Genomic DNA, 8,684 nt, shown 5'->3' with positions numbered 1-8,684 from the left:
TTTTTTAAAAATGGGAATAAGAATATTGCTAACCTAAGAGTATTTGAAGATGAAGTGAGTTAATAAACATAAAATCCCTAGAAACTGTTTTGAGCATATAGCAGGTTGCTTATAAGTGTTGAGTAGGATTAGTAAGTTGATAGCATCTAGTATACAGGCTCTTAACCTGGAGTCCATTGGGCTGGACAGGGGAAGGGTAGTAGTAGTCTTGGACAGAAAGGCAAAATAAGCTTAAGAATTACATGGGTCTCCATTTATATTCCCCAAAGAGTCTGGGATATTTTGGTGTTTATTTTGGTATTTTTCTGTTTGTGATAGATACACATAAAGTTCATGAGGTTAAAAGTTAAACTAGCCCTGACTGGTGTGGCTCAGTTGGGCATTGTCTCGTGCACCATGAAAGTCTCTTGTTCAATCTGGTCAGGGCACACACCTAAATTACAGGTTCAGTCCCTGGTTGGGACACATCAGTGTTTCTCTACTGCCCTTCCTTCCTCTCTTCCCCTCTCTCTAAAAGTAAATTTAAAAAAATTTTTAAGTTAACTACCATTGAGATTACAGTAGGTCTAGAACAGAGTCCATTTTGTCGCCTTTCGCTCTCTCATTTTGAGTCAACATTACAGGATTAAGCAATTTCAGGATAATTTTCAGCACAGAACAAAGCAATAAAAGCTTTGAACTTACTAGGTGACAGATTATAAAGAATTGTTTATAAACAGCATCATTAGTAATATCTTTGTGAATTGATGTCAATTGGATAACGATATGTAAGATTACTAACCTATAAATGTTTAAAGACAATATTGCTTGTTATGTACTTAGTGTTACAATTAATTTTTAAATTTATGTAGTATTTCAGATAGGTAAGTATAAAGTCTTACCATAAGGTTGAACAAATAACATTTGGGGTCTTTTTGTGTCAGATTTGCTTTGGTTTTGTCTTTTAAACGAAAAAAACACCGCTACACCCTTTTCCTTACTGAAACATAGAGTTTTCTCACCTTTCACTATTACAAATAGCACTGAAATAAACATTTTTGAGAAATGTGTGAAGATTTCTCTAGGACATCACTGGAAGTACAACTATTGGAATGGAAGATACATTTCACTTGTAATTTGGGTATTACAAAATTGTTCAATAAAGTGCTGATACCAGTTCACTCTCCCACCAACAAGACATGAGTCCCTGTTGCCCCATATCCTTGCCAGTACTTGATGTTATTGCACTGTTGCTAATCATCTGGGCGTGAAATAGTCTTTTGATGTTTTTAAATTTGTATTTCTCTGGTTGCTATTGAGGTTGCTGACCTCTCTCTCTCTCTCTCTCTCTCTCTCTCTGTTTATTGGCCACTTAGATTTCTCTTATTCTGTACTTCCTGTTCATCTTCATGGTTGGTTGTGCTTTTTTTGTCTCAAAAAAATCTTTTTTTATTTTACTCATTGTTCAAACACAGTTTTCTCCTTTTTACTCCCAATCCAGTCCCCCCTCCCACCCTCCCCACTTCCCTCCCATTACCACCCTCCCCTTAGTCTATGACCATGTGTCCTTTAAGTTTGTTCCTGTGAACCCTTCCCACTGTCCACTTAAATTCCCTCTTCTCTCCCCTCCGGTCACCGTCAGCCTGTCCTCTATTTCAGTGTCTTTGGTTATATTTTGCTTGTGTCTTTGTTTTGTTATTTAGGTTCCTGTTAAAGGTGAGATCATATGGTATTTGTCTTTCACTTCCTGGCTTGTTTCACTAAGCATAATGTTTTCCAGCTCCATGCTATTGCAAAGGGTAGGAGCTCCTTCTTTCTTTCTGCTGCATAGTGTAAATGTACCATAGTTTTTTGATCTATTCATTTACTGATGGGCATCTTGGTTGCTTCCAGCGTCTAGCTATTGTAAATTGTGCTGCTATGAACATTGGGATGCATAGGTTCTTTTGAATTGGTGTTTTAGTATTCTTAGGATAGAGTCCCAGCAGTGGAATTGCAGGGTCAAAAGGCAGATCCATTTTTAGTTTTCTGAGGAAGTTCCATACTGCTTTCCATAGTGGTTGTACCAGTCTGCAGTCCCACCAGCAGTGCACTAGTGTCCCCTTTTCTCCACAACCTCTCCAACACTTGTTTGTTGCTTTGTTTATGATGACCATTCTGACAGGTGTGAAGTGGTATCTCATTGTGGTTTTAATTTGCATCTCTCTGATAGCTAGCAATACTGAGCATCGTTTCATGTGTCTTTGGATTTTCTGTATGTCCTCCTTGGAGAAGTGTCTGTTCAAGTCCTTTGCCCACTTTTTAATTGGATTCCTTGTCTTCTTAGAGTGCAGTCTTGTAAGTTCTTTATATATTTTGGAGATTAAACCCTTGTCTGAGATATCATTGGCAAATACGTTTTCCCATACAGTTGGTTCTCTTTTAATTTTGATACTGTTTTCTTTAGCTGTGCAGAAGCTTTTAATTTTGATGAGGTCCCATTTGTTTATTCTTTCCTTTATGTCCCTTCCTGTAGGGGACAAGTCAGTAAAAAAGTTTCTTCATGAAATATCTGAGATTTTCCTACCTACGTTCTCCCTAGGACTTTAATGGTGTCATGTTTTATATTTAAGTCTTTTATCCACCTTGAATTTATTTTTGTATATGGTGTAAGATGGTGCTCAAGTTTCATTTTTTTGCATGTGGCCGTCCAGTTCTCCCAACACCATTTGTTGAAGAGGCTATTTTTATTCCATTTTATGTTGCTGCCTCCTTTGTCAAATATTAATTGACCATAGAGACTTGGGCTTATTTCTGGGCTCTCTGTTCTGTTCCATTGGTCTATGTGCCTGTTTTTATGCCAGTACCAGGCTGTTTTGATTACAGTGGCCTTGTAGTACAGTGTAGTGTCGGGTATTGTGATCCCTCCTACTTTACTCTTCTTTCCCAAAATTGCAGCAGCTATTCTGGGTCGTTTGTAATTCCATATAAATTTTTGAAGAGTTTGTTCTATGTCTGTGAAATACGCCATTGGTACTTTAATAGGAATTGCATTGAATGTGTAAATTGCTTTGGGTAGTATGGACATTTTGATGATATTAATTCTTCCAATCCATGAACACGGTATATGTTTCCATTTGTTTGTGTCTTTCTTGATTTCTTTCTTCAGTGTTGTGTAGTTTTCTGAATACAGGTCTTTTACCTCTTTGGTTACGTTTATTCCTAGATATTTTATTTTTCTTTTTGCTATTTCAAATGGGATTTTTTTCCTTGATCTCTGTTTCTGCTGTTTCATTGTTGGTGTACAGAAATGCCTTTGATTTCTGGATATTGACTTTATATCCCGCTGTTTTGCCAAATTCATTTATTAGGTTAAGCAGTTTTTTGGTAGAGTCTATAGGATTTTCTGTGCATACTATCATGTCATCTGCAAACAGTGACAGTTTTGTTTCCTCCTTTCCGATTTGGATGCCTTTTATTTCTTTTTCTTGTCTGATCGCTGTGGCTAAAACTTCCAGTACTATATTGAATAGAAGTGGTGAAAGTGGACAGCCTTGTCTTGTTCCTGATCTTAGTGGAAAAGATTTTAATTTTTGGCCATTGAGTATGATGTTGGCTGCAGGTCTCTCATATATGGCCTTTATTATGTTGAGGAATGCTCCCTCTATTCCCACTTTGCCGAGTGTTTTTATCATGAATGGGTGCTTTACCTTGTCAAATGCTTTTTCAGCATCAATTGATATGATCATGTGGTTTTTGTCTTTGCTTTTGTTTATGTGATGTATTACATTTACTGACTTGCGAATATTGAACCATCCTTGCATCCCTGGAATGAATCCCACTTCGTCATGGTGTATGATCTTTTTAATGTATTGTTGGATGCGGTTTGCCAGTATTTTGTTGAGGATTTTAGCGTCAATGTTCATCAGTGATATTGGCCTGAAGTTTTCTCTTTGTTGTGTCTTTATTTGGTTTTGGAATTAGGATGATGTTGGCCTCATAAAAAGAGTTGGGGAGACTCCCATCTTTTGGGATTTTTTGGAATAGTCTGTGAAGGATAGGGGTTAGCTCTTCCTTAAATGCTTTGTAGAATTCTCCTGTGAAACCATCTGGTCCCGGGCTTTTGTGTGTTGGGAGTTTTTTGATTACTGCTTCAATTTCTTTTGTTGTTATTGGTCTGTTCAGACTTTCTGCTTCTTTTTTCATTGAGTTTTGGAAAATTATATTTTTCTAGAAAGTTGTCCATTTCACCTAGGTTTTCAAATTTCTTGGCATACAGTTCTTTGTAGTAATTTCTTACAATCCTTTGTATTTCTGTGGTATCTGTTGTAATCTCTCCTCTTTCATTTCTGATTGTGTTTATTTGGGTCTTCTCTTTTTTTTCTTGATGAGTCTGCTTAAAGGCTTGTCAATTTTGTTTATCTTTTCAAAGAACCAGCTCTTGGATTCATTGATCCTTAGAATTGTGCTTTTAGCCTCTATGTCATTTAATTCTGCTCTGATCTTGGTTATTTCCTTCCTTCTGCTTGCTCTGGGCTGCCTTTGTTGTTGTTCCTCAAGTTCTTGTAGACATAGGGTTAGGTTGTTTGTTTGAAATGTTTCTATTGTTTTTAGGTAGGCCTGTATCGCTATGAACTTCCCTCTCAGGACTGCCTTGGCTGTGTCCCATAAGTTTTGGGTTGTTGTGAGTTCGTTTTCATTTGTTTCCAGAAACCTTTTGATTTCTTCCCTAATATCATTCTTGACCCATTCATTGTTTAATAGCATGCTAGTTAATCTCCATGATTTTGAGTGTTTTTGGCTTTTTTCCTTCGGGTTGGTTTCTAGCTTCAGTCCCTTGTGGTCTGAGAAAATGCTTGGTATGATTTCAGTTTTCTTGAAATTCTTGAGGCTTGTTTTGTGTCCCATCCTGTGGTCTATCTTTGAGAATGTTCCGTGTACATTTGAAAAGAATGTATATTTAGCTTCTTTTGGATGGAGGGCTCTGTATATATCAGTAAAGTCCATTTCATCAAGGTTATTGTTCAATGCCACAAAATCTTTGTTGATATTTTGTTGAGAAGATCTGTCCATTTTTGATAGTGGGGTGTCAAAATCTCCCACTATAGTTGTGTTGCTGTCCATGTCTTTCTTGAAGTCCTCTAAGATTTTCTTTATGTATTTCGGTGCTCCTATGTTGGGTGCATATATATTTACAATATTTATGTCTTCTTGATGGATTCTTCCCTTGAGTATTATGAAGTGACCTTCTGGGTCTCTCTTTATGGACCTTTTTTGGAAGTCTATTTTGTCTGATATGAGACCCCGGCTTTTTTTTCCTGTCCATTTGCTTGGGAGATTTGTTTCCAGCCCTTCACTTTCAGCCTGTGTAGGTCTTTTATCCTGAGGTGGGTCTCTTGTAGACAACAGATATGTGGGTCATGATTTCTTATTCATTCAGCTATTCTATGTCTTTTGATTGGAGGATTTAATCCATTTACGTTTAAGGTTATTATTGATAGGTACTTATTCATTGTCTTTTATGTACGTGTGTTCCTCTCTCTCTTTTCCCTCCCTTCCTTAAAGCAGTTCTTTTAGAATCTCTTGCAGAGCTGGTTTGGTCGAGGTGTATTCTTTTAGACTTCTTTTGTCAGGGAAGTTTCTTATTTGGCCTTCTATCTTGATCGAGAACCTTGCTGGATATAGTAGCCTTGGTTCCAGACCTCTGGTTCTCATTACCTGAAGTATTTCTTGCCATTCTCTTCTGGCTTGAAGTGTTTCCTTTGAGAAGTCAGCTGTTAGCCTTATTGGGGCTCCCTTGTATGTTACTTCCTTTTTCTCCCTTGCTGCCTTTAAGATTCTCTCTTTGTCTTGAAATTCAAAAAATCTTTCTTAATTTCATAAAAATATGTGTCTCTGTGTTCTTCTGAATGTTAGTTTTGCTTCTTAATTTTAGGTCTTTAAGCCAGTGAATGTAGGAGTGTAAAAAGCTGACAGAATGATCTGCAGTTGGGTTTTTAGGCAAGGAAGTAGGAAATACTGACATAAGATTAGAGTAATAGGGGAAAAAAAATGGAACCAGAGAGATGAGGGGAAAGGAAGAGACTGACCAACCAACAATTTTTGGTAAATTCAAAGAACAGGTACAATGGGAATTATCAGAATAAGAAAACTGAAAATTGTGGCTGATACCAGAAAGAATTCTGAGGGGCAATTGGAATAAAAGGTGTAGAGTGTGGTGGAGGTGAGTGAATAAAGTAATGGAGACAGGAAGAACAGAGTACCCCCCAGGTTCTTGAGTATGATAGTGTGATTAAGGCCCTATTCATTTATCTGAGATCTCTACTAGGGTCACAATGTACAGCTCCCTTCTCATTCTGTGGTGGATCAATAGATGCTCTAAAAAGACAAACATACATAAATCTACTCTTTTTTGAAACAATCTAGCAATGGTCAGAATAGCCTTTATATTCCTAATAGAAGAATGGCTTGAAACTCCTTTCTGTAACCACAGGCAAAGTTAGTGTTTCAGGTCTGCCCAGAAGTAAAGGATCTACATGATACTTTGTATTAGTATAAAGCAATGCTACTCAAACTTTAATATGCATACAAATCACCTGAGGAACGTGTTAAAATGCAGATTCTGGTTCAGTAGGTCCAGAGTAAGTCCTAAAATTCTACATTTCTCTTGGCTCCAAAGTAATGCTGATGGCTACTAATCAATGGATGAGTTAGATTAAATATTTTCCTCTCCAGCCCTGGCTGGTGTGGCTCAGTAGATTCAGTGCCAGCTACGAACCAAAAAGGTCGCCTGCTCAATTCCCAGTCTAGAGCACATGCCTGGGTTACTGGCTGTGTCCCCAGTAGGAGACATGGAAGAGGCAACCACACATTGGTGTTTCTCTCCCTCTCCCTCCCCTTCCCCTCTAAAAATAAATGTTTATAAAATATTTTTTCCTCTCTAAAAACATGATCATTAAAAGCACAGCCCATTTGGAAGTGATCTTACCAAAAGGAAATACAGGTTCAGCAGAACCAATGATGAATTTGCCATTTCCATATCCTGGGATTGTGATGATGGCAAATGGAGTGGTAAATACCCAGAGATCTGCAGGTTATGACAGAATCAAACTGACATGAAACAATGAGTTAGTTTATACCTACTACAATAAATGAATTTAGTAGAGTTGTTACATACATAATCAATATGTAAAAATCAATTAGTTCTATATAATATATTAAAGTGGCACCAAAAATAACTACTTGGAGATAAATCTAACAATGTACTGAACCTGTACAGTGAAAACTACAGAAGAGTGCTGAGAGAAGTTAAACCTCTATAAATAGTTGTACTATTTTCATGAGTCAGAAAACTCAAAGTATTAAGATGTCAGTTCTTCCCAAATTGTTCTATAGATTAAATAAAATTCCAATAAAAACCCCAACAGGCTTTTTCAAAAGAACTTGACAAGCTGATTTCTAAAATTCATAAGGAAATGCAAAAGGCCTGTAATAACCAAAACAATTTGAAGAAGTTGTAGGACTAACATTGACTTCAAGACAAAGCTACAGTAATAAAGACTGCGCAGTATTAGCATTAAGATAGACAAGTGGGTCAGTGGAACAAAATATATAAAAATTAGCTCACACGTATATGGTTAACTTATTTTTGTACAAAGTTACATAGGCAGTTTGATGGAGAAAACAGCTTTTTAAGAAATGGTGTTGGAACCATTATATAACCAGATACCAAAAAAAAAAACCTTTGATCAATTCCTTGGCAACACAGAAAAATCAACTCAAAATATTACGTACTTCAGCCCTGTCCTGGAGGCTTAGTAAGTTGGAATGTCTACCCATACACTAAAGTTGCAGGTTCAATTCCCAGTTGACACATACCTAGGATGTAGGTTCAATCCCCATTCAGGCTGCCTACAGGAGGCAACTGATTGATGTTTCTCTCTTTTCCTCTTTACAGTCAATAAACATCCTCGGGTGAGGATTAAAAGAAAATGGAGCATGGTTCAAAATGTAAAACCTAGAACTATGAAAACTAGACAAGAAAAAGATATTTATGACTGTGGGTTATACAAAGGTTTGTAGATATATAACAAAACCACATCCCTAAGGAAAATTTGATTAATTGGAATTCCAAATTTAAAATGTCTGTTCTTTGAAAGACTAAATGAAATGACAAGTCTAATAGTGCACTTGTACCTACACTATCTAAAGAACTCAAAACTCAGAAAAATGTACTAAAAAAAAAGTTGACAAGAGTTGAATAGCTACTTTACCTAAGATATGCAAATAAGCACATAAAAAGAATCTCCACATTTGCCATTACAGAAATGCGAGTTAGAACCACAATGAAATACATACCTATTAGAATGGCTAAAATGAAACAGACTGACCATACCAACTTTTATTTTAATCTTTTTTTAATTTACTTTTTATTGTTCCGGTACAGTTGTCTCCATTTTCCCCCCACCCCAGCCATCTCCACCTCCTATCCTCAATCCTACCACTCTTTGGCTTTGTTCATTTGCCCTTTATATGTGTTCCTTGACAATCACCCTAATCCCTCCAATATCCCTTCCTATTTCCCCTCTGGTTACTGTCAGTTTGTTCTTAATTTCAATGTTCCTGCTTATATTTTGCTTGCTTGTTTTGATGATTAGGTTCCACTTATAGGTGAGATCATATGGTTTTTGTCTTTCACTGCCCAGCTTATCTCCAAGGAGGTTACA

Source organism: Phyllostomus hastatus, unplaced genomic scaffold (assembly GCF_019186645.2).
Source record: "Phyllostomus hastatus isolate PE091 unplaced genomic scaffold, TTU_PhHast_1.1 phas_scaffold_78, whole genome shotgun sequence".
Taxonomy (NCBI): Eukaryota; Metazoa; Chordata; class Mammalia; order Chiroptera; family Phyllostomidae; genus Phyllostomus; species Phyllostomus hastatus.
This window is presented reverse-complemented; position numbering follows the sequence as displayed.